The sequence below is a fragment of the Zootoca vivipara genome, chromosome Z2 (assembly GCF_965207765.1).
Source record: "Zootoca vivipara chromosome Z2, rZooViv2.hap1.1, whole genome shotgun sequence".
NCBI classification, from domain to species: Eukaryota; Metazoa; Chordata; class Lepidosauria; order Squamata; family Lacertidae; genus Zootoca; species Zootoca vivipara.
The window spans coordinates 40,647,020-40,674,077 of record NC_142585.1 but is presented as its reverse complement, the minus strand read 5'-3'; the positions used below and the strand labels follow the sequence as shown (position 1 = coordinate 40,674,077).

General features: G+C 47.2%; 1 long non-coding RNA gene across 1 annotated transcript; it reads right to left on the bottom strand.

Moving 5' to 3' along the window:
• Positions 1-679: 679 nt before the first annotated feature.
• LOC148686640 (uncharacterized) lies at positions 680-20,773 on the bottom strand. Its single transcript, XR_015948720.1, has 2 exons — positions 20,642-20,773; positions 680-874 (listed from the first exon to the last, which is right to left on the bottom strand). It is a non-coding gene; the product is annotated as an uncharacterized LOC148686640 (long non-coding RNA).
• Between the last annotated feature and the right edge of the window lie 6,285 nt (positions 20,774-27,058).

The window sequence follows — 27,058 nt, the reverse complement described above, 5'->3', positions numbered from 1 at the left end:
AATGGGGCTTACTTTACACGATCAGTAATGTCTATATTAACAGGAATGTAATTCAGATTAGAAATTAATCTCTCTTGGGGTCTTACCTTCAAAGCAAAATAAAAAATACAAACTAGAAAACGCAAACCTGCTCCTTGCGAACAAATGGCATGCAAGTCTCCCAACCGTGTGTTAAGTTCATATGCCGAAAGCCCTCTTTGACAAGGGAGAACCGAGGGAGCTCTTAAATCTGGAAAGGGAGCAGTTCTGGCGGGCGCGTTTACAGCACACTGGATAGAGGAAGGAAGGAAGTAACCGGAGGGCCAGCCAGAAGGTTTCCGATCCCCACCGCGACCATGCGAACAGCAACGACTGAGGAACATTTGGGCAGAGCGGCTTCCACAGGATCAGCACCATGGAGAGAGCTCACTGAGGGCATGAAGTAGTAACAGGAGTCCGGAGCCGCTCAGAGTACAACCAGCGAAACGGCTGCGCGTAAAAGCGGGATGCAGCGATAAGCACCTTGGAGAGCACCCCAGGCGCCCTTTTACCAGCTGCCGCTATTTTGTCGCCTTTTGACCCAGCAACCTCCAACCAAAAGCATCACCATTTCGACCCCAGCACTCTTGAAACGCTTCTGTCCCCATCGTGAGGCTTCCCTGTGCCCTTGGTCTGTCCTCCTCCCGCTCTGCGCTCTTACCTGTCGTCGTTTTGAAAGCTCTGATCCCCCAAGAGCAAATCCCGGAACCGGTAGCGAGGCGGCAAGGGAAGCACCTCGGAGTCCAGCTCGTTCATCGTCAAGGAGGAGATGTCCAGGATGACCCCGCTCTTGTGCTTGTTGGCGCCAGCCGTGCCGCCACCGCCGCTTCGGTAGCCGCCCGTTGACGACTTCAGCCTGCGAGGAAGAGAGGGGCGAAGGAGATGAGAGGATGGAGCCAGACTAGTGACTGTGCTCTCCTTTCCTACCTGCTGGACGGAAGCCTTGGCGGAGGAGGAAGGCGACTGCCCGCCGTTCAAAGACCTCCTCTGCAAAAGTGGCTCCGGAGGCGCGTTTCCCGCGGATCTAACTTAGATTTCCTTTGGGGGTTGTGTGGATTTGATTCCCTGGACTGCAAATGAGACACCGCTCTCTCTCTAACTGGGACGCTCCAGCCCCCCAAATAAAGATGATCTCCCAAGCCCCATCTGACTTCGCATCCCATTTTGATAGAAGGGAAAACACGCTCTCACTCTTTTAAAGGACCCTCACCAGCCTCCTTGAAGCCCAGAGGGGTATAGGCACTTTTACTCCGGCAAAGAAAGGAATCCTTCCAGATTGACAGGCAATATCGAAGTAGGAGAGGAATTTGGGAGGGGTGGGGAGAGTATGAGGCACCCGGAGACAAAGCACAGCTCTGACTGACCAGCAACGAAGAGGGATGGCGAGGAGAGATCGTGAATCTGGACGTGGGGCGTGTCCACAGAGACACACTAACAAGGCACAGAGACACACTAACATCTGGATCAGCAAAATGTGGGGAGGGAAGAGAAGAGATTTCAGCAAAAGTCAAGGAGAGGTACTGGGTTGGAGCCAACTAATTTCTATTTTGAGTAGACCCAACTGAAATCAATGACCTGAACTTTGGGAGGTAGTGTGGGGGTAGTGTTGAGTGGCAGACTATGACCCAGAGACCAGGATTCAAATCCCCCACTCAGCTATGAAGCTCACTAGAGGACTCTGGGCCAGTCACTGCCTCACAGTCTAACCTACCTCACAGGGTTGTTGCGGGGATTAAATGAGATGGGGTAGAACTATGTATGCCATTTGGAGATAAAGGTGTGACATACCTACCTGCCTGTGAACTGTCTCACCAGAGTGGTGCATGCTCTAGTTATCTCTCGCTTGGACTACTGCAATGCGCTCTACGTGGGGCTACCTTTGAAGGTGACCCGGAAACTACAACTAACCGAGAATGCGGCAGCTAGACTGCTGACTGGGAGCAGCCGCAGAGACCACATAACACCGGTCCTGAAAGACCTGCATTGGCTCCCAGTACGTTTCCGAGCACAATTCAAAGTGTTGGTGTTGACCTTTAAAGCCCTAAACGGCCTGGGTCCAGTATACCTGAAGGAGCGTCTCCACCCCCATCATTCTGCCCGGACACTGAGGTCCAGCGCCGAGGGTCTTCTGGTGGTTCCCTCGCTACGAGAAGACAAGTTACAGGGAACCAGGCAGAGGGCCTTCTCGGTAGTAACACCCACCCTGTGGAACGCCCTCCCACCAGAGGTCAAAGAGAACAACAATCTCAAGGCAGCCCTGTTTAGGGAAGCTTTTAATGTTTGATGGATTTCTGTATTTTAATGTTCTTGGAAGCCGCCCAGAGTGGCTGGGGGAACCTGGCCAGATGGGCGGGGTATAAATAATAATATTATTATTATTATTATTATTATTATTATTATTATTATTATTATTGCTGCAATAAATAAATTTCAGTGGATATGCTCAAAGTAGAACTAACACTGGATACACCTGTCCTTTTCTAGTGTAAGAATGTCATATATGCACATACATCATGTTCCACTGTCACCATTGATGCAATCAATACGGCAGCGGCTGCCTGCCTAGGGATGGACTAGATGATCCTGCCTGTCTAGGGATGGACTAGGTGTTAGACTAGATGATCCTCAAAATCCCTTCCAACTCTACAGTTCTATTATTCTATCCTGCATTACATTCACTAAGAAATCAAACTGGAATCCAGCTAGATTTTGGTAACAATTTACAGAAAGGTAGCTGTGTTGTTGTTTTGCTATAGCAGAATCTTTAAGATGCTACAAGATCAACACATTTATAATGGCACCTGCTTTTATGGACCACAGTCAGGGGAATTCTGTAGCTCAGTGGCAGAGCGTCCCAAGCTCAACCCCAGTGTGAAACTCTGGAGACTCACAGCCAACCTGAGTAGGCAATATGTACTGAGTCAGCAGGACCAATATAGTTGGTATAAGGCAGTTACCACTTATTTGGGAGGTGGGACAGGTAACTCAGTGGTGAAGCATCTGCTTTGCATGCAGAAGGTCCCAGGTTCAATTCTTGGCATCTCCTAGTCAGACTGGAAAAGATAACCTGGAGGGCTACTGTTAGTCCTTGTAGACAATGCTAAGCTAGATAGACCAATGGCCTGACTCAGTATAAGGCAGTGTCCAATGTTCCTATGTCCACTTCATCGGTTGCATGATGTGTAACCCTCAATTGGCCAGCATGAATGCATGCCAAAAATTTGTGTTTTCACTAATGCCGTCTAGTCAAATTAAAAATTAATTGATTTTCTAATTATTTTGTTTTCAGGTAATCATCACGGTCTCTCATTTTGCTGTACACTTTCCACTGAACTCTCTCCATGTGTACATATGTCCGTCAATTCAAGGTTTACACGTCATGCATCTGACAAACATTTTATCCACACCTACCTTTCCCCCGCTTTTTCCAGGCACAGTCCACACTTTAATGCCCTGTATCAGGGTTTATTTTTTCCACAAGCTGCCTTCACACACACACACACACACACTTTAAAGCTAAATCAGAGCAAACATCAATTTGGGTTTTACCATGGATTGACGTTTGCACCGATTGAGCTTTGAAGAGCAGGTTTTTGTGGGGAAAGCTCCAGAGCAAAAACAAAGGAGGGCACTCAGACACTGAGCTTTAAATTGTGGGCCATGCCTGGAAAAAGCAAAGGAAAAATAAGTGTGGGTAGGTGAGCTGTGCTGCATGAAAGCTTATGCCAGTGTGTGTGTGTGTGTGTGTGTGTGTGTGTGTGTGTGTGTGTGTGTTTAATACTTCAAGGTGCCACAAGAGTCTTTGTTGTTTTAGAAATCCATTGGTGGACTGCAGAGTCTTTATTGCTAATACGCCTTAAAACAGTGGCCAATCTGATGGAGCAGGTTTTGGATTCACCTCAACCTAAGGTGTTGGTGCTAATCCTAAATACTTTACATGGATGTATGGAGAGCATCTCTGTAGATGTTGTCCCTTGCAACATCTGGCTAGTGTTTGAACCTGGGTTTAAATCCCCACTTGACCATGGTGCTTCCTAAGTGTCCTTGGGTCACTATCTCTCAGCCTCACCTACCTCACAGGTTGCTGGAGGCTAATATGGAGTGGGGAAAACCTTGAGCTCTTCAAAAGAAAGATATAAATACAGTAAATAAAGCCATATTATCCCCTTTTACAGCCATCTAAGCTAATAAGAACAAGATGGAAGGATATGCTGCAACTGTTTGCAAGGTTCAATGTTCCAATTTACTGCAATCTGAAACTCCCAAGATTGTAGGATGCGTTGCCTTATGTGTACACAATTGCAAAAGGCATGTTTGTCCCTTCAATGAGATATGGAAGCTCAAATCTCACCTCAGCACAAATTCCTCCAGCATTATTCCCATTGTCTGCAATCAGGGCCATCCTTCCCATTGAGCTGACTGGTGTAGTGTGCCAGGGCGCCCGCCCAGCAGGGGGCATATCAAGGAGGCACACGGAGCCGTCCGTGCCTCCGCCTCCGCTTCGCTCCTTTCCCAGCAGCAGTGGCTGAAGTGAGGAGGCGGCGGAAGCGGAGCTGCCTGCGTCGAGGGGCAGCAGGGAAGAGGAACAGGGCTACCTTCTGACCACACTCCTTCAAGTCACAGCAAGCACAGACAGCGCTGCCCCACAATGCTCTGCAGCACCTCATTTGCATGGCAGCACTGTCTGTGCTCGCTGTGACTTGAAGGAGTGTGGGGAGGCACTGCCCCACAATTCTCTGTAGGCAAACCTTCTGTTGGGGCGGCAGCTAGGGCTCCCTGCAGCACCGCTCTGCCACTTTGGCCGAGCAGGCAGAGGCGGAGCACAGCTGGCAGCGTCCCTGCCTGTTGCACCGTGCCCTCCGGCTGCCTGCTGTGCCTGGCCCTGCCCGGCGGAGCGCGAGGGGCGCTGGAGGGATCATCGCGCCAAGGCGCCTGATACACTTAAGATGGCCCTGTCTGCAATTGTCTACAGTTCAGCCCTGAATCATTTATATGATGAGCAGCAACAGATTGCTCATTGCCAGTCACTCAAGCTTGAACTGCATCACAGGCTATTTAGTCTTAAACAAGGAGTGGGGAAGTTGTGGCCCTCCAGATGGTAGTGTACTACTGTTCCCATCAGCCCCAGCTAGCATGGGCAATATTCAACAACATGTCAGGGGCACAGTTTTCCCCAGCACTGTTTTAAAGGACATTTTCTTTTCAATCCCCAATGGGCCTTAGTCCAAAAAGGGGATATTGTGGAATTGGCTGATATTATAGGACAGGTAAAGGGTAAAGGTAAAGGGGCCCCTAACCATTAGGTCCAGTCGTGTCCGACTCTGGGGTTGCGGCGCTCATCTCGCTCTATAGGCCGAGGGAGCCGGCGTTTGTCTGCAGACAGCTTCTGGGTCATGTGGCCAGCATGACAAAGCTGCTTCTGGCAAACCAGAGCAGCGCACGGAAACGCCGTTTACCTTCCCGCCGGAGTGGTCCCTATTTATCTACTTGCACTTTGATGTGCTTTCGAACTGCTAGGTGGGCAGGAGCAGGGACCGAGCAATGGGAGCTCACCCTGTGGCGGGGATTCAAACCGCCGACAGTCTGATCAGCAAGCCCTAGACTCTGTGCTTTATCCCACAGCGCCACCTGGGTCCCTTAATAGGACAGGTAGGATGAAGCATTGGCTTTCTAGATGCTGCTGGACTACAGCTCTTATCATCCATCACTGTTGTCCATGACAGCTGGGGCTGATGGGAGTTGTAGCTCAGCAACATCTGGAGGGCCAAAGATTCCTCACAACTATTACAGGAGGTGCTTTTCTGCTTAAGGCTTAGCATATGATCGCAAGATGCCTGATGCCGTGATGCTGGAAGGCACTGAAAACATTCTAGATGGACTTTCAGCAGCTTGATTCAGCAAAATTAATACACGTTTTGGGTAAGACTGCATCTGGCCAGAGCCGGCAATTAAAGAGGAGACTGAGAGGAGATATGATAGCCATGGAGGATGGAGCAAGCTTGTTTTCTTCTGCTCCGGAAGGTAGGACCAGAACCAATGGCTTCAAGCTGAGATTCCTGCATTACATGGGTTCGGACTAGGTGACCATCACAGACCCTTCCAACTCTACATTTTAATGATTTTATAAATTGGCCAGTGTTGATGGAAGCCCCAAAGTTTATTCCATGGTTTTGAACCTGGTCTGAGGCCATGGCACCTACACTGCATCAGCTCTCAACAATAGTGGGTGAAAGGGAGCAAAATTGAACAGCCTTTATCAGCCACATTTTTACCAGCGGAGAGGAGAGGAGAGGAGGAGGCTGTCTGGCTCCAGCAAACTGCAGTAAAGATGCATTCTTGTTTTAGTAGCTGAGGCACCTCCTAATATAGGTTGCCAAAGTGCTAAAAAAAAAGTTAACGAATTTGCCTAAAATTGCATTTTCTGGGTTGGTTGAGAAGCAAAGGGCATCTGAAATTTCTGCTGAAGGATGCACTGAGAAGCCTGGGGAAGCTGCTTTTCAGCACTTTTGAGATCAAAGTTTCAGCCACCATGAGCTACTCTTAAGTACCATACCATTGCTTTATTCTATCCCCCTTGAGCAAGTGTGGGTAGAATACTTTTTCTTTTCACGAGCCAGCCTGTGCTTAAATAATCAGAGCCAACTGAACTTTATCCACACAACCAAGAAGTGTTCAAAACCAAAGATCATAGAATTGTAGAGTTGGAAGGGACCCCCAATGGTCATCTAGTCCAACCCTCTGCAATGCAAGAATCTCAACTAAAGCATCCATTGACAGGTGGCCATCCAACCTCTGCTTAAAAACTCCCAAGGGTGGTGAGTCTACAACCTCCTGAGTGAGACTATTCCACTGCCGAAGAGCTCTTACTGTCAGAAAGTTATTTCTGCTGTTTAGTTAGAATCTCCTTTCTTGCAACTTGAAGCCATTGGTTTGAGTCCTACCCTCCAGAGCAGGAGAAAACATGCTTGCTTTTTGTCTTTCATGTGACAGCCCTTGAGATATTTGAAGATGGCTATCATATCTCCTCTCAGTCTCCTCTTTCCCAGGCTATGCATACCCAACTCTTTCAAGCGCTCCACATAAGGCTGAGTTTCCAGACCCTTGATCATCTTGGTTGCCCTCCTCTACACACATCCTAGCTTTTCAATATCCTCCATAAATTGTGGCACCCATAACTGGATAGAGTACTTCAGGTGTGGTCTGGCCAAGGCAGAGTAGAGTGCCACCATTACTTCTCAATCTCTCTCTCTCTCTCTCTCTCTCTCTCTCTCTCTCTCTCTCTCTCTCTCTCTCTCTCTTAAATGATTTTTATTAATTTTCAGTTACAAAAATCCAATGTGCCATATTATATTAACACCAAATAGCTATACCAATTCAAATGCAAATCAATTACATAGCCAATTATAAATTTTGTCTGGCTTCCCACATGCTGTACTTCAGGGTTTTATTCCCTTTAATTCTGCCTCCTGACTGTTGTACTATTTCAGTGATGGCGAACCTATGACATGCGTGTCAGACGTGACATGCAGAGCCCTCACTGCTGGCACGCACCCCATCGGTCCATTCGCGCTGTTGTTGTTGGTCCCCCCCCCATTTGTTCTCCCGCTCCTCCTACAGCTTGTCTCTGCTAGAGCTTGTCTCCCGCTGTTAAAACCCGGATCCTTTTTTGTTGTTGTTGTTGCTGCTGGTAGCCAGAGACAGGGCCGGCTCTAGGTATAGTCCGGTGGCACGGGGTGCCAGGGCGCTGGGCCGGCAGGCAGGGCGCTGCGTGGCAAAGCCGTGCGGAAGCCATGCTGCACGCTGCAAGGGCGGGGGCGCCGGAGCAATCTCCGCGCCTCAGCGCCAGGGCGCCCGACCTGCTCGAGACTGCCCTGGCCAGAGATGGATTTTTAACCCTTTCTGTGCTCTTTTTTCTGGCGCTTTGGCAGACTATGATTGGGTGTAACAGCGTTTGTTTTTTAACCCGTTATGTGCTGGGGTTTTTGCGCTTTGGCAGACTATTTTGGTGCTGTGTGTTAGTTCCAGCGAAGGTATTATTTGTCATTTATTTCTGTTCTCCCCCCCCCAAAAAAAAGCACAGCAGCTTTAGGGCATCCCCCCAAAAAGCAAAGCCCAAAAGCAGCCCCCCAAAAAACCTCCAAAACTTTGGTCAGCAGCTCCCCAAAAAAATCTCAACAACTCTGGGCACTTTGTGATAAATAAGGGGTTTTTGGTTTGGGTTGGTTAAATAATTAGTTTTTGGTTTATTATATACGGTTTAAATACAGGCTAAATAATTAGTTTTTGGTTGTGGGCTGTATGGGTCTCTTTAAGACAAATATTGTATATCTGTGGATTGCTATTATTTTAGATCTGAAAATTGATTACAGTTGTGCATGAGTTTGTATTAATGTTTCCTTTAAGGACTGGTCATTTCTTCATCAGAGGGCAAATGGGCAAATTTAGCAGGGGATCAAATACTCCCCCCCCCACTGTATTACTTCACTTCCTTTAACACATGGCATGCCCTCCTGCTCATTATACAGAGTAGGGTTCTGGACATCTGCCCCAAAGTCCTGCTGTTGACTTTAGCACTACTAACTGACCTTCCTTTCTGCATGAATCACTAATCTGGGGCAAACTCAAACAGCAGGTCACACAGACATAGAACCGGCAGGTGCTCTGAGGACAGATCTTCTGCTGGGAACCTGAACCCAGTGGGGAACTCATGCAAAGACAAAGCAGGCAGCCCCTTCGAGGGTGGGCATTTCCACTGCATCACTTATGGAAAGCTCCAATCACCACTGATACCACAAGAAGGGCCAGAATGACCACTCCTTGGAGGAGGCACAAGGCCAGACCAGTGAGTCATTCAGAGGCCTTGGGGGTGAGACTCCTAGGTTTGGGGAAATACCATGTGATAAGGTGTCCTCCATGCTGACATCACTAGCGACAGAGGAAGAAACTGCACTGGGCTCCTTTTAAAATTGCTACATTCACCTTTTCCCCCAAAAGGATGAAAGAGTCGCACTTCCATCTATATCCACACCAGTACCTGGAGCCAGCCAGCTTGTCTCTTCCTCTGCCAGACACTGACCTCATCAGTTCCTGAGCGAGATCATCCCTCCTCGAAAGATGACTCGACATCATATTGGGTGCAAGCATGCTGGGTGCCGAGCCTCGGGAATCAGCTGCTCAGTAAATACACTTTTTTTCAAATCAAGCACATCAGAGGGTGACCCCACGGCCAGGAAGCCTCTCCCACGCCGACAGGTGGGGTGGCTACAGTCCGTTCCAAAAATCCACTTCCTTAAATGAAGGCTCATCTGCCCCCCACTTAGTTCTGCACCCAGAAATTGACAGAAAATCACACTCTCTTATTTCATCTTGGCAGGTCCAGTTTGGCAGTTCCCCCCACCCACGGCTCTCGGCAATCTCCGCTTCTGTACTGAAGAATGACAACAGGCCTCCAGGCAAACACACAATGAAGAAACAGCAGGGAAAGAGGCAAAGCAGCTCACATGCACAGAGGAGGAACGCATGCCATATCCATCTCCACAATCCACTCCAAGCCCTCATACAGTCATGTGAGCTGGCTGAGTGACAACGCAAAAAAGAGAGAGAGAGAGAAGTGGGGGGGGGGAGAGATCTTCCTTTCTGGAAGTGCTAGTGGCTCATCCTCCTTCCTTCCCCTCATGATCCTTGTTATAATCACCTCTGCATGCTCAGGACTTAGCCATCGCTGCATTTCATCTGTGCTGTGATAGCTCTAATCATAGCAGATCATCTTAGGACAAACCTCCTGTTCGGAAATGCAGGAATTCCATAATGACGAGCTTTCAGGGGTGCAAAGCCCTTCTCATGTCATTATCTAGGTGTACAAACTACTTGAAACCAGGGTGGATGGTATTTTTGCACCCAAAGGGCTGCATTTCCTTAGGAGCAGCCTTGTGGTGGGCGTGGCCAGGGGCAAAAGTGGGTGGAGCAATGGGTGTGAATCTTACCTGTGTATGCTAGTAGGCTAGTTTCTATTCACATTCACACATGCTCCTCTCTCTGCTTTCCATCCAGGCAAGCAAGAGACACCACCAGAGCTCAAGGGCACATTCCAGACAGGCAAATACACCCAAGGAGGGTGCAAAGCAGGGCTTGCGAGGGGTGTATGTCCAGAGCATCAGAGAAGGCTGCGCTTGTCCCCTGGACCTGACATTCCCAACCCCTGCCTTGCGACTATTCTGCAAAGTAAGTCAATATGACCACCCCCTGCCTTTGTCCCAAGTTGCCTTTAGACTGCAAAACTGAAAGGCAGCAGACCCTGACCTCCTCCACCAGCCAACGGAACTAAGGGCTACTGAGAGGCTGTTCCACCAAACGTCAATGAAGGGTCTTACGGAGCAAGAGGGAGATCAACTTGGGCTCCTCCACTGGTCAGAGAAGGAGCAGGTGCAAGGAGTTTGCTCTCATTCCCTCTCTGTGAGAAAGAACTCTAAAAACATTGACCTAGGGCTCATCCACACTTACCTGGAACACTGGGACACAGACTGGGAAAGTGAGAAGGCATGGGGCAAAAGTTAAGTGTCAGTGAGCCCCTAGTGTCTGTTTACTATTTTCCTCCTCCCTCCCATTTCCTTATCCTTTTGTGTCATGTCTTTTTAATTGCATGCCTGGGGACAGGGACTATCTTATTACTGATCACTGTCAGCTACTCTGGGAGTTTTGCGTTCAGCTGAAAAGCAGAGCAAAAACGTTTTAAATGAATGGATGACTAATAGAAGACCTACTTTACAAAGTGTGGTCCCTGGTATGATGTCACCATTGTTCTTTTTGGGGGTCCAGTGCCACTAGCGCACTGTTTACTCACAAGGCCACCCACAAAGCAAGGTCACAGTCCCAAGGACAACGAGAATGGGTCGGGGCTCAACCGCAGTAGGGGCTCAGCCACAAAGAAGATATGTACATAGATTTCACTTCAAGGAGCAGGAGAATAGAGATTGCTCCAGCACCCTCTGAAAAGGAGCAGATTTTGTATAACCAAGATCCTCGTCAGCCTCAACACAACTGCCCTTCACCTCGCCTTAACGGAGTCAGTGGTCTCCTCAGGAAGAGTAGCATTCCTCACTATGGGCCTTTTGCTTCCAATGAGACCTTCAGTTGTTCTTCTGACAATCACTCCAGCATCTGGCAGGGCTCACACTAGTGCCACATTAAACCCTATCATGGGCGTAGGCAGGGGGGCAGGGGGGCAGGGGGGCAGTTGCCCCCCCCCGAAGCAAAAGGCTGAGGAGTGCAGCGTGGCGGCCCCAGGCTTACGCTCCCCGCGCGCCTCTGGAGCTTTGCACGGGGAGCGAGAGCCTGGGGCCGCCTCCTCCGAACTGCTGGGAGGCGCAGGCCACGTAGCCCTGCCCACATTCCCACTGTGGCCCCGCCCCTTGCCCCCCTAATTTTGATCCTGGGTACGCCCCTGAACCCTATGGAGGCCACTGTGCAGCTGAAATCTCGGGGGTGGGGGAGGCTCACAAATTATCTCCCAATAGTTTTCTTTCAAGATCAAATCAATATTATTTTGACCTATTGTCGCAGGGCCCCTAAAAGGCATGGGGCCCATAGGCTGGTGCCTCCTCTGCCTATTTGGTAATCTGGCACTGACCCACAAGCCAGCACTGTCTCAGACTTCTCTCTGAGGTGGTTCAGGCTCTATTTCCATTTCTGCATTTGGGCTTTCTATAGTCAGTAGTGAGGTTGGGGGAGTGTGTAATGCCAAATGGGTTCATATGGTGCTTCACTGATCCCAGGCACCACCTGCTCCTCTATGCCGGTGGAGAGGAAGGGTCATAGCTCAGCAGTAGAGCATGTGCCTTGAATGCAGAAGGTCACAGGTTCAATCCGCAGCTTTTCCAGGTAGGGCTTGGACAGACCTCCTGGCTGAAATCCTGGAGAGTTGATGCTAGTCAGTACTGAGCTAGGTGGCTCAATGGTCTGCTCAGTAGAAGGAAGAATCTCTGTGTGTGTGTGTGTGTGTGTGTGTATGTGTGTGTATGTGTGTGTTCTTCACTGAAATATTTTTACACAAACTTTACCATATTATACGTAAGTTGGAGAATTACTTTACAAAATTTGGAAAGTGTGAATTTCAAAGGGTGGCTGTGTTTTATTTCACATGTTTTTGGGGAAAGGGTGAACACTAATTCACCTTTTAAATGCAAATAGTTTTGAATTCCTTCCCATCCTGATTGCCTCCCAGCTTGATCTCATGTCTGGATAAATCACTCCGCTTAGCTGCTAAATACCACCCCTCTTAACTGACTTACTGATAACCCATTGTTACACTTCCAACAGGAGTAATATAAGCAGTATTTAGGAAAAGATACAAGGAGCTGAACAGAAGGCTCTGGAACAAGATCCAGGCTTACATTAAGCCTCTGTGCAATATTATGTAGAATCATAGAATTGTAGAGCTGGACGGACCATGAGGGCCACCGAGTTCAATAGAGGAGATTTTTGCCCAGCCTGGGGGTTGAACCCATGACAATGAGTTTAAGAGATTCGTTCTCTACTGACTGAGCTATGCATTTTCTCAGCTTAATATTTCTCAGCCAGCTTTGGCTCTCAGCAGCGTTCCTGTAATGATGGGCTGCTTGATGGAAATCTTACTTAACTGCTGCCATGAGCGATATGGCTTTTCATCCCAAGCCACAATTACCACCATCCTTTAAATATTTCAGTCTCCTTTGGAGGAACACTTGCCTGAGCCCACAAATGCCCATTCCTAGTAATCTTTCTAATGAGACAGGGATGAAGAACCTTCTGCAGTCAGGGGGCCACATTCCCTTGCAAGAAATCTTCCAGGGCCCACATGCCAAGGGCAGGGTGGGGCCAGGGGCAAAAGCAATCAGAACAATGGCTGCAGCTCCTGCACAGGAGGCTATAATCCATCCAGCCACACAATGTCAGGTACTGGCTGGGTGAAGAGGAGTGGTGGGCACTGGTGGAGGAACGGAGGGGGTGGGGGGAGCACACCGCCCCTGGCAGCATTGGGGAGGGGGTACCATCGCGGCCGGGGGCCCCGGACATGCATTGCGCACACACTCCGACTGCACTGGGCACCACACTCCCATGGGCAGCATGCCACACCCCCAGGACGCACACCATGCCCCTGCGGGTGGTATGTCATGCCCCTGGGACATGCACCAGCCACGTGACTGCCTGCTCTCTGTCCCACCCCCCATGCCAGAGCATGCAGCTTCGCCACTGGTGGTGGGAGCCTCCAGCTGAAGAGCCCCCTAGAGAAGCAGCTGGGGAGGGAAGCTCGCAGCCAGGAATGTGGTGCTGGGAATCGGAAGACAAGTCAGAGGAGGAGGGAGGCTGGGAGGTGGGGAAAACAAAAGGCTCAAGGGAAGGACCAGAGGCAGAAAACCTTTCATAGGTGTTATGTACTGAGCTGAATCCTAGAACAATAGGATTCAGAATCAGCAGTCTGATTGGTCCACAGGAGCTACCCGATCCAACTCCAGGTGGAAGTGAATCCGCAATCTGATTGGCCTGCAGGAGCAGCCAATCAGGCGACTGGCAGAAGTGAATCTGCAACCTGATTGGCCTGTAGGAGCAGCCAATCAGGCTGCAGGCAGAAGTCAATCCACAACCTGATTGGTCCACAGGTGTAGCCCTGAAGTAGCCAATCACGCAAGGCCCATTGTGTAAATAATGTATATAAGCAGATGGTTTTGGGGAAAGAGCCATTCTTCTCCTCCTCTCCTTGATGACTATGAGCTGAATAAAGAGCATGAAATTCACTCTCAACTCCGAGTATATTTCAATAGGCTTGCCAGAAGAAACAAGCCCCCTCCCCTTACACATTGTTGGGGGGGGAATCTCTCAACATGGGGAGAAAGGAAAGCCCCATTTCGCCACTTCCACTGATGGGGTGCATAGATGAACCCCAGCCAGAAAACATGGAAAGGATATTCAATCTGAGGATTCCAAAGCAGAAAAGCTGGCAACTTGGAGAAGGTCAGGTTTCAGCTCACACCTTTGTTTAGAAGTTGAGCCCCATCAAGCTTGCCAACCTCCTGAGTTATAGGAGACGGGAGCGCAACTTTCTGACTATGCAGTTTGGATATAGGGAAGCTGAACTCTAATGAACTTTGGCTGCCAGATCCATTACTCCACAGAGGGGTTGCATTCCCTCTTTCCCGCCCAACCCAGCATTTCTGATTCCACAACTAGGTCATTTTGCACATAGCTCAGAGTCAATCTTCAAGTCAGCCAATCTCTCTCATGAGAAATGGCACACTCTTGGAATTCCGTAGAGGGAAAAGCAGGACTTGCTCAGAGGCAAAACTCAACCCCTGGCATAATTTTTAATGGAGTCAGCTTTATTAATATCAGCAGGAAATGCCTGGCCTGAGCAGTTATCAGTCCTAATAGAATTTAAAAGAATTAGCTTTGGTCATCGGTTAGACAGGCTGCACAGATGGATGCTTAATAGTTCTCATGCTGAGCCCAGGCCTGGTACCAAAAACAGTTCTCGTAGGAACCCACAAGTGGACAACCCACAAGTGGAAGGCTTGGAGAAGCAAGTAGGTTCCCTGTAACCATTGTTGGTGACCCCCTGAAGGGGCTCCCAGTCCTTGAGAAAGGTTCAGGTCAAAGAAAGGCAACATAGCACACATCTATGAAGTCACTGCCCAGCTCATGAGCAAGGGGTCTCCTCATTAGCAAGCAGTTCATAAAATGGCTTCACTACCAACCATGGTGGCTTGGGTGTTGTCTTGGGGACTAAAGTATCTATTCTAAGGCATCCTTTGGGAGTCTTACAACAGGTGGGAATAACCAAAGTCCCCGGCTTCTTGGTCAGAGGATCCTGCCTAGTTTTGGTGCATGTTGCTTGAGCACCCGGAGGTGGTGCCTCTAGACCTTGCCTCTAGATCATGTTTTGGAGATGGAACAGTTCTCCATGCTTGACACTGGCTTTTTTACACAGTGCTGTAAATGCAACCCTGTCCTGGTTGGTGAGGGTTTTGTGAAGAGGCTTACTAATAAATCATAGTCCTAGTTACAGGTAGGTAGCCGTATTGGTCTGAGTCGAAACAAAATTAAAAAAAATTCCTTCAGTAGCACCTTAAAGACCAACTAAGTTTTTATTTTGGTATGAGCTTTCGTGTGCATGCACACTTCATCACATAACAGATCAGGTATCTGATGAAGTGTGCATGCACACGAAAGCTCATACCAAAATAAAAACTTAGTTGGTCTTTAAGGTGCTACTGAAGGAATTTTAATAAATCATAATAACACCGTTGTCTTTGTTTGTTATTGTGCTATATATTTTTGTGTTTTACATTGTAAACTGCCCTGTGATCTCTGGATGAAGGGCAGAATAGAAATTTAATTAATTAATTTATAATTAATTTTAAAAAAAACCTCCTTGAAGTGGGACCCTTCTCCCCGAGGGCACCCCACAGGAGTGCTATTCAGATGGTGGCATTATGTACACTTTGCCCAATGACCAATGACAGCACATTACTTTGTTCCCTCTAGAGCAGTGGTTCCCAATTAAGGGTCCCCTGGGGGTCCGTGGAACACACCCAGGGGGTCTGTGGCACCACACACACCCTGCCAGGGATTCACTTATCTTGCTAATTGCACAGAGAGAGCCTTCCACGGGTCATCCAGCCTCTGCTCACAACCAGCACCTGCTTGCTGGTAGGGGAAAAACTTGTGAAAGATTTGCTGGATGGCAAGTGAGCTGGGATTGGGCACAAACCTCCGACACAGTTTCTTAGGGCTCTTGCAATCGGGGGTGGAGAGGGGGGTGGAGAGTGCAAGCACCTCACATGCTTATCGTTTAAAAAAATGTAAAGGATTCCTTCTCCTTGCTGTCTACTTTTTGACTGAAAAGAACCTCTAATTGCTTTCAACGATCAAGTTTAGAGGACTCTCCCACTGCTTGTAGGTGAAGTGTTCACTAAATCTTGCCTGATGAGTTTGGGATTCTCATCTTGGAAGTCCAACAGGAGAAGCAGCTAAGCACATTGCCACTGTGATTATCACAACAGCTCAGCCTCTGGTGATTTAGTTTAGTGCTAGGGCTGGGCACTACTTTCTTTTCAACATTGTAATATATCAGCAGCTAAATACCAGTATATGCAGATATATCATGATGACTGGACTTTACCTCGTCTGCTTCTTTCCACCTTAGGGAAGGAAGAAGCAGCTGAGATACATGGCCCAGGCCTACATAGTGAGCGAGTCCTGGTGTCTCTCAGGCTCCTGTCCAAGCTGAGGAGCATCAGGGCTTTGCTGAACTGCTTAGCTGAATGAGCCAGCAGTGGGTTAGGGGCTCCGTCAACTGCCTGGCTGAGGGGAGCGGGTATATAAGGGATAATGCAGTCTCTCAAGATACATATAGGACTCTATATATTAGTACCAACACCTTGAGCTTTGCCCAGCAACAGATTGGTATTTTAAAGCTATTCTTACTGTCCTTACTAAACTTTAAAGTTTTTGAAGCTGAAATATTGTCCTTGGAATTTTTATACTATCCATTCTCACAATTTATCATCAGGTTGCACCAAGTACTATTCAAAGCAGGTCCACTGAAATTTAATGGATCTAATGGATCACATTGTTAGGGCTAAAAGGTTGCTGACAATCCCTGGGAATCTCTCCCAATATGTGGGCTTTGGGGCTTCAGCAAATGTCTCAACCAGATCACCACTGACACACACTCAGATGGAGAATGCCCAGTAAGGATATTTTATTCCACAGCAGGAAAAAATAAATAAAGCAATCACACCCTTTCACAGCAAAACATGCAGACTTACAAACTCAGAAGCCAAGTAGAAAAGCAGTGATCTCTATCAATGAAGGACATGTCCAAATAACAGCAATCATCAAGGATTTGCCTCAATTGCTCAAGGAGTGGGAGCGAAGAAAGGTTGAGTTCTCTTCTTACTTCCTATTAATGCCTTATTTTATAATTATTGATTTCTGTGCTAGAGCTGGCAAGTCCATTGGTTAAAATTATGCCTCCCTGTGGAAAATGACAATAACTGTTGTCATTTTTTTTCTCCTACTTTACTTAACTACAGGATGATCTGGGGTCCTTTTCTAAATCACAGAGAATCCTCTTCAGTTACTGTTCACATCTGTTTTCCTGTTGGCATTGACCTGAAAGTTCATTAAACCTGAGCAAAACTTTAATACAGCGGCTATCAATTCCTTATTTATGCTCTTTAACATTCAACTTTGATTTAACTTATTTTTTTAAAGTAATAAGCAATTCCTTACTTACATCAAGTATCCTGAATCAGTATATATAATACAAAGGTTTAATATTTAAACCAGCACCAGAAAAGGCTGTTTCCCTAACACAAGCCTACTTCTAATCAATGTGTATACACAATGTGCAGTGTGTTTTCACAAAACTGGTAAATTGAAAACTTCAATAATAATGTTCATTATTTTCAATAGGTCTAGTTTGAATATGACTAGCACTGGATAAAACTAATTGTGTTTCAATGTTCTCATTCATAGAGAGTTTCTTTGCCTCCACGCTGCCCATGTTTTGTGGGAAGGCACAAGGCAGAAATTTCGCTTTCCGCCATTGAAGTGGGTTAAAGGGCTTGGTTGTCCTAGAGCAGGCACCCCCAAACTTCGGCCCTCCAGATGTTTTGGACTACAGTTCCCATCTTCCCCGACCACTGGTCCTGTTAGCTAGGGATCATGGGAGTCGTAGGCTAAAACATCTGGAGGGCCGCAGTTTGGGGATGCCTGTCCTAGAGCAACAAATTCAGTTTAAAAATAGACAGACTATTTGCAATTAAGGAGAAGTCAATCTGGAAGAATTATCATATTGTGCTAACTGGAGCTGATGGGAGTTATAGCTCAAGGCACCAGGAGGTCACAAGGTTGGCGGAAGCTAATTTTAATCAAATCACACCTGCTGCACTTCATCCAAACAAACAGAATGATTAAGCAAATAATATGCTGAATATGGCATTGTAGTCAATTTCAGAGTGCAGAAATGTTTGATTTAAACTCCTAGACTTGCCCTAGCCGCTTAACTAATACAGGCAGAAAGCTTTTCTTACATGCTATAGGTGATCCCAGCTGAGTCTGGACTCAGAAGTCTCTCTGCCCTCCTGGCAAACGGGCTCTGCAGATTTGCTTTCTGCTGTGGACTTTGTGGAGTCTGCTAACTCCACCTGAAGACACTCCAGCTGGGGGTTTGGGTTAAGCATTTGTAGATCTTAGCTTGTGAAATCATGGCAATTACTCCTGTTGACAAGGAGCAGTCAAAGGTCAATCCCAACTGCCCGCTCAGGAAGGAAGGAAAGAAGGAACATTGGGGTCTTTGGGGGGGGGGAGTGTAACAAAATGTCAAACCTACCCATTTTCAGCCTTTTCTATCATTGAACTGTTAACAGGGGCAGCCTGGCTGTGGTGATTATTGCATTGGTAACCTCAAGGCTTGATTACTGCAATACACACTGTGTGGGGCTACGCTTGCACCTGGTTCGGAAGCTCCAGCTGGTGTAAAATGCTGCAGATTGTTGATCGGAAATGTTATTCCTGCCCAGCACATAAATCCAGTGCTCAAAACCTTGTGATGGCTACCCACATGTTACTGGGCCAGGTTCAAGGTTCTTATATTAATTTACAAAGCGCTTAACAACTTGACTCCAGGAGAGTTAAGGACCACCCAGTCCTTTATATTTCTGCCCAATAATAATAATAATAATAATAATAATTTATTTATACCCCGCCCATCTGGCTGGGTTTCCCCAGCCACTCTGGGTGGCTTCCAACAGAATAATGAAATAAAATAATCTATTGAACATTAAAAGCCTCCCTAAACAGGGCTGCCTTCAGATGTCTTCTAAAAATCTGGTAGCTGTTTTTCTCTTTGACATCTGATGGGAGGGCACCACCACCGAGAAGGCCCTCTGCCTGGTTCCCTGCAACTTGGCTTCTCGCAACGAGGGAACCGCCAGAAGGCCCTCAGTACTGGACCTCAGTGTCCGGGCAGAATGATGGGAGGTGGAGAGGCTGTCAATTTAAATGTATCCCTATTGTGTTCCATGACTTCCCTGATTTTGTATGTGAGCTGGAACTGGTCTGTGGTCCAAATAATAAATTAATTCATTCCTGCTCCATAACCGAAATATTTGAGGAAGTTTTTGTGATTGGGTTAAACCACTGAGCTTAGGGCTTGCCGATCTGAAGGTCGGCAGTTCGAATCCCCACAACGGGGTGTGCAAGTAGATAAATAGGGACTGCTCCAGCGGGAAGGTAAACGGCGTTTCCGTGCGCTGCTCTGGTTCGCCAGAAGCGGCTTTGTCATGCTGGTCACATGACCCAGAAGCTGTACGCCAGCTCCCTCGGCCAATAACGCGAGATGAGCACCGCAACCCCAGAGTTGTGTGCCACCGGACCTAATGGTCAGGGGTCCCTTTACCTTTACCTTTTATGGCATAGATACATGGATCACAACTACTTGAAGTCATGCATTCAGCTTTGTGGCTCAAGCTTGTCGAACACCCTCCTGACTCAGCAGAGGCATACCTTGGATACCTTGAGCCCTTGGCAAGGAGCTGAATTGGCACAGTTGTGTTGGCACCCCGCAGTAAAATAAAATAAAATCACTTTACCGCAATAGCCACATTAGAAATGAAACACATTTACATGACCAAAGTACTCAAAATGTCTGGAGTGAGGCTAAGGCAAAAGAGGAAGGGTGGGGAAAAAATTGCACACTTTTGTGGCACGGTACAAGAAGGATGGGAAGTTTCTCTCGTGTTTGATCTTTCTGGGACAGTCGTTGTGCATCACCACAAATATATCCACCATACACTATACAGTCTGGTAGATGATTTTTTGGGGCGGCGCTTGGCCTGCACCCCTGTCCAGGGCCAGTTTCGCCAACCCCTAGATATGCCTCTGTGACTGAGTTTAGATGGGAACCCTCCTTGCTGAACTTCAGGCACATGACTAAGAGCAGATGTCGGCAACCTAAGGCCCATGGGCCACAAGCGCACATGGGGGCCATTTAACTGGCCCATGGACCCCCGCTGCCCGCTAGGGGACCTCTGCAACCCGCTCAGTCAGCTCCCGTGTGGCGAGCTAAACCGGCACAGAGCAAAGCGGGGACTGCCTTCCACGACACTGGCCAGCTTCCCATTGGCTGCAGGAAGTTCCTGCAGCCAATGGGAAGCTGTGCATGCCTCCTCAGCCCCGGAAATAGCATTTGCGCATGCATGTGTGTGCACACACTCCGGCCCACCGCAGCGTCTGTGGGACCGTGAACTAGCACAAGCCACAAAAACTTTGCCAACCCCTGACTAAGAGTTTCTTACACCTGCAGGCACTTCAAGGAGGGTTTTCTGTATAAATAAATCATTTTGTTCTCTTAACTCCCCTAGTTCTTTTAATATCGGTAAGTTTAACTATATAGGTCAGATCCCAAATTCTGAGGAAGCAGTCTTCAGTTGATAAGTGGATCCACCTCTCAAACATGCATTATTTCTATTACACACCAGTTATAAATAGAAAGCTATAAATAGCATCTTTCAATTCCATCCTAAAACAGTCAATACAGGCACCCCAATGCCTCTTCCCCAAAGAAGGGGTAAAGCTGAAATACCTCCACTGCAATCAGAGATAAAACTGCTGCCTTTTCTGCCCAGATTCCAGTCCACAAAGTACTTCTGAAACTTGGTGCTGCTCCAGAAAATCCTCAGTTCCAGAAGAAGCACATGGAAGGCATCGCCTCTTCTGAAATCTAAGTTGCCTCTTCTTCCTCCTCCTCCTCTTCCTCCCCCTTCCCCCCAGCTAACAACCACTTTAAGAGCAGGTTATTTCGGAAAGAGTATGCTGTCTTCATTCCTGTTCCTTTGCCATCTGGAGTTCCCTTACATGGTCAAGAGAGGGGATTTGATAGGTCCCAGGAGGCTTTCCCCTAAGACAAACAGATTTCCCATAAGGGAAAAGCAAGGGGAGGAAGGCTCAATCCACGCTTCTGTGCTTCTGTCCTGCAGCACAAGTAACATAAGCAAATGCCAACGGGAGGCTGGGATGCAAATTATCTTTGCCACTCATACAGAATCGTTTTGCAAGCTCCAAATCCTTCTGGGGCGGGGAAGGCACTGTACAGGGTGGCAGCAACCTGATTTAGGCACCGCAGCATCAAAGTAACAGAGGACCTGCTAATGTAATGTAATATACCTTTCCTTAAACAATTTGGGGCTCTGGGCAGGGCCAGCCCAATACATTTTGTCACATGAGGCTAACCACAAAATGGCACCTCCCCCACCAGGGAAGAAGAGGTGAGTGAAGATCTACATCAGGAACAATGGAGGAATGAAGATCTACACTGGAAATAAGCAATGAGTGAAGATCTATGTTGGGAACAAGAGGTGGAATCAAGTCAACCTTACCTAATAATAATAATAATAATAAATTCCTTCCAGTAGCACCTTAGAGCCCGACTATGTCATTGGTATGAGCTTTCATGTGCATGCACACTTCTTCAGATACACTGAAACAGATACAGAAACAGATGTGATGGCGATCTGGCTGCGACATCTGTCACCCCATTGATCGCCAGGGTTGATTCGGCTGATCTGGCTGGCTAGGCGGGTGCCCCCTTCCTCCCTCACCGCTCCATGTGCATCCCTCCCGAAGCTGCATGCTCGGTGGAAGAGGACGACCATCCCAGATAGAAGGAGTGTACCGTTCTTCGGTCAAGGGTATATGGTAGCTGCACTCCCTTGCTAGAACCTCCAAACAAGCTCAAGAAACAGAAGTGTGCATGCACAAGAAAGCTCATACCAATGACAAACTTAGCTGGTCTCTAAGGTGCTGCTGGAAGGAATTTTTTAAATTTTGTTTTGACTACGTCAGACCAACACGGCTACCTACCTGTAACTAGAACCTCCCCTAACAGTTGAAGTGGGAATCAAAGGTACTCATGGAGGGGGAAGGGGCCTGCTCTGAATTACACTGGGCAGGCACAGACCCCAGGAGACCACAGAAGACAGCTCCTGCCATTTACTTCCTAGGGATGGGGAAAGACCCGCAGCACCTCTGATTTGCAGAGGCTGTAATAATAATAACTTGTACCCCATCCTTCCTGGCCGGAGCCGGGCTCAAGGCGGCTAACACCATAAAACTAACACAGTATACAAAGAAGATAAGAACATAAAAACAGGCAATCAATTAATTAAAATACATCTTAAAATTAGTTGGGAGCAAATTAAAATCTGTACAGATGGAAGTCCACGGGTAAAACTGAGAGTGGTTAATATTCTCCAGAGCCAACTGTTACCACTGGTCTTATGAAGCAGTGTTTCCCAACCTTGTGCCTCCAGATGTTTTGGGACTACAACTCCCATCATCCCTAGCTAGCAAGACCAGTGGTCAGGAATGATGGGAATTGTAGTCCCAAAACATCAGGAGGCACAAGGTTGGGAAACACTGTTATAAAGGACCTGTGAGCCATTAAAGGGCTAGGAGGCCTCTTTAATGATTGTTCTTATACAGAAAGAAAAGAATCAGACTGAACCGCGACCAAAGGCCTGGCGGAACAGCTCCATCTTACAGGCCCTGCGGAAAGATGTCAAATCTCGAAGGGCCCAATCTCTTGTGAGAGAGCATTCCACCAGGCTGGGGCCGTGGCCGAAAAGGCCCTGGCTCTGCTCAAGGCCAGTCTAATCACCCTGGGGCCTGGGATCTCCAGGGTGTTGTTATTTGCAGACCATAAGGTCCTCCATGGGGCATACCAGGAGAGGCGGTCCCGTAGGTACAAGAGTCCTAGGCCGTATAGAGGCGGCAGTGGGGTGAGGCCAAAGGAGGAGGCAGATCCAGCCTCCAAAGAGGTTTCTGCCATTGCAGCAGCAGGTGATACATTCCTTGGAAGCCAGATCGCCTGCCCTCGTGGATCCTACCACCTGAAGCAGTCGCCTCCCCTGGCCTAAAGGAGGAGCCAGCCATGGCTCTGGATGTTACAAAAGATCAAAGCAGACTTTAAAGCAGTGTTTCTCAGACTTGGGTCTCCAGCTGTGGTTGGACTACTACTTACATCATCCCTGGCTACTGGTTCTGCTATAGCTAGGGATGATTGTAGTTGTAGAGAAACACTGGCTTAAAGTATTGACCGTTCCTAACTTTGGACCCTTTCGTTTCCAGCTTTTTCGTAAGCAGGGGATGCAAAGGAATTGAACAAGGAAGAATATTCCATTGGTATTGGGGCCGTGATTTAAAAATACAAAAACGGTCCTGCTCCAGGGGGATGGGATGACAATCAATCAAAGCTCTCAAAAATATGGCACCCGGAGTGGAGCCTTATTGGCTGCAGTGAGGACTTTGGGGCGCAAGTCCTACGGTTCTGTTGCCTGGCAGGGTGAGGGGGGAGATTTCCAAATTGGAATCCAGACAATGGCAACAAGAAGCTGTGCACTAGCAGTCCATCACCATCAGCTTCTTCAAAGTAACATGAGTGACAATGAGCATGACCAATCAGATGCCAGCTTTGGTGCTGGAACAGGGAGGGGGTTGGTTCAGCACCTGTTTGGCTGAGCTTGCTGCTGCTGCTGCTGCTGCTTTTTGGAAATTTGTCCACTCTTCTTCTTCTTCTTTGGCAATCACTCGTAGCCGAGTAAGATTGTCTTCCATAAACACAGTTTTAACAATGGGTCCGTAAGTGACTGTAGAGGCCAATTCTGGATCCACACATCCTTCCACAGTGGGGACATTGGTTCCCGGGTGGGAGTTGATCATGGTGTGGATTTGCCAAGCGTGCCTTCCTCTTAGCACATTTCTCGCTTGCGTCCTGAGATCGAGTGTCTTCAAAGCCCATGACACCTTTGCTAAAGGCTGTTCTCCAACTGGAGCGCTCGCAGGCCAGTGTTTCCCAGTTGTCAGTGTTTATACTACATTTTTAAAGATTTGCCTTGAGACAATCTTTAAACCTCTTTTGTTGACCACCAGCATTACGCTTTCCATTTTTAAGTTCGGAATAGAGTGGTTGTTTTAGTGCAGAACAGAAGGCATGTTCCACATGCAAAATTTCTCAGCTCGCTCCTTTCCTGTGGCACATTTTGAGCGTGATTTGCATTCTGGGTGGCCAGCATTTGCACTTGGAATTCTTCCAATGATACTTACCAATTATGTTTCCCCACCCCCATCATCATTCTTTAAAAAGGAAATCATAACTTTTTTCCAAACTATTCCTACACTCTTATTATAACAATAATAATAACAAAGTTATAACAATATGACTTTTCTTTCCATTCCACCTCTTGGTTCAGAATACCAGTTTCCGTTCTGAAATCGTTCGTATCTACACACACCAAAACAAAATCCCCTACACTCAGTTATCTATCTCAGGCTGTTGATTATCCCCAAACTAAATAGATGTGTTATTTAAATCCCAAACCTTAGCCAGTCATCAGCTTTCTTCCTTGCTGAGCCTCTCAAATAATAGCATGTCAGCTTTCAGCACAGAAAGCTAGCTCAGTCTTGTCTACGTTGAAAGACCAGGACTACCTTGAAAGAGCACAAACCTGCTCATGCTCTGAGATCTTCTAAAGAAGCTAGATTGGCTCTCTCCCTACTGGCCTCCTGCCGGCAAGGCTGTTTTATTCCGGCAGGCCCTTGGGAATGGCCTGGTTTGTTTTGTTTAAGGAAAGGCTTTTATTAGTGCTGTGGTGTTTTTACTACGTACCTGTATTTTAATGTTTTTTTTTAAAATAACAGGTAGTATTTTTAAAATACTGTACTGCCTGTATTTTAATGGTCCCATCACCTCCTGGCAAATAGAAGGGGAAGAAATGGAGGCAGTGAGAGATTTTACTTCCTTGGGCTCCTTGATCACTGCAGATGGTGACAGCAGTCGCGACATTAAAAGACGCCTGCTTCTTGGGAGAAAAGCAATGACAAACCTAGGCAGCATCTTAAAAAGCAGAGACATCACCTTGCCGACAAAGGTCCGTATAGTTAAAGCTATGGTTTTCCCAGTAGTGATGTATGGAAGTGAGAGCTGGACCATAAAGAAGGCTGATTGCTGAAGAATTGATGCTTTTGAATTAGGGTGTTGGAGAAGACTCTTGAGAGTCCCATGGACTGCAAGAAGATCAAACCTATCCATTCTGAAGGAAATCAGCCCTGAGTGCTCACTGGAAGGACAGATTGTGAAGCTGAGGCTCCAATGCTTTGGCCACCTCATGAGAAGAGAAGACTCCCTGGAAAAGACCCTGATGTTGGGAAAGATGGAGGGCACCAGGAGAAGGGGACGACAGAGGACGAGATGGTCGGACAGTGTTCTTGAAGCTACGAACATGAGTTTGACCAAACTGCGGGAGGCGGTGGAAGACAGGAGTGCCTGGCGTGCTATGGTCCATGAGGTCACGAAGAGTCGGACACAACTAAACAATTTTAATGTTTGGTTTAGTCTTATTAGAAATTAATCACTTTTTAATGATTGTCTGTAAATAAATAAATGGTTTTAGCTTTTTGTATTCTATCTGTGCCGTTTTAATTTGTGTAAGCTGCCCTGAGTTCTGGTCTGGGGAAAATGTGGAATATACGGTAAATAAATAGATAGGTAAACAGTACACTGACTGGCAGCAGCTCTCCGGGGTTTCATATCCCGCATATCCTCTGTCCCAGCATAAATTAGGCATATAAAAAGACACTACATTAGTATATGTATTGCATCTGAACCAGTAGGAGAATTTCATTGAACAGTACAGTATTATGTATAGGTTTTTGCATTTCTCCAAGTGTATCTTTTACCAAAGTTGTTGTAGGGGGAAGAGAAGCTTAAACTTCAACAGGCAAAGCAGTTTGCCACTGGAGGTCCAAGAAGCTGCACCTGTTTGATTTCTGCCTATCATGCAGCCCAAACCACATTGCTTCTTTCCACCTTCTCTGGGAATTTGAACTTGACTTATGGAATGTTGTAATCAGCTGAGCCTTTTCACAGCTTGGAGATGCAGGCAAGAGACACTTGTTAGACTTCTGTCTTGTGTTACAGTGTATTTATGTATGTATTTATGTATGCAACAACAGCTGCCCGAATTATATATGCCCAGAGATGGAAAGAAGAAGCAGTCCCAACCAAGCAAGATTGGCAGCAAAAAAACTGTTGGAGTAAGTTACCGGAAGAATAAGAAATCAAGAAGATAGATCTTTTTGATCTAGAATGGGGAATACTATTTGAAAAACTATTGCAAACAGCTTAAAAGACTAGCAGGATTAAATTTTAAAAATGAGCAGTGCAACAAATTAAATAAATAAAGGATAAGTAACAAACTGATTTAAATTGGATATGCAGTGATAAAAGATATGACATAAGCAACCACAGAAAGGGGGGAAGGTCAATATTACTGTAATATCTGGTAATTTAAATTGCATGTGTAAATTTGTACCATTATGTTTATAAATGAAGAAATGAAAAAATAAAATTACAAAAAGGGAGGCATGAGTATTCTCTCAAACCCCTCGCACCCCAAAGAAAAACCAGCCATCTTAATAAAGGCACAGAGCCTCTTTGAGAAGCAAGGGTGGCAAAGCTGGAAGCAGGGCAGGGAACAGAAATAAACAAGATTGGTCTGCCTGACAAGGTTGTAGTAGAGGCAATGTGGCCACAAACTCCCTTGATTTAACAGCCAGACAGTTTCATGTATAAGATCCATGGACACCTTGGATCCTAGGAACAAACAGGAGGTGCCAAGGATTGAGGCTCCACTACTGAGCTACATCTGTTCCCCTAGCAACAAACTAAGGTCCCAGTCCTCATTGTTCTGAATAAAGAACTGATTTAAATAAAAACATAGAAAGCCGCCTTCTAGCCAGTCAGGCCAGTATTTGCCATTGCTTAGTATTTTTCTGCACTGACTGGCAGTGGCTTTCGGGATCTCAAGCAGGGCAATTTCCCAGCCCTAACTGGAGATGCCAAGGACTCAACTTGGGGCCTTCTGTATGCAAAGCAGCTGCCCTACCACTCCCTTTCACCGAGCCTTCTTGTTCAGAAGCAGTCTACCTTTGAACACCAGTTGCC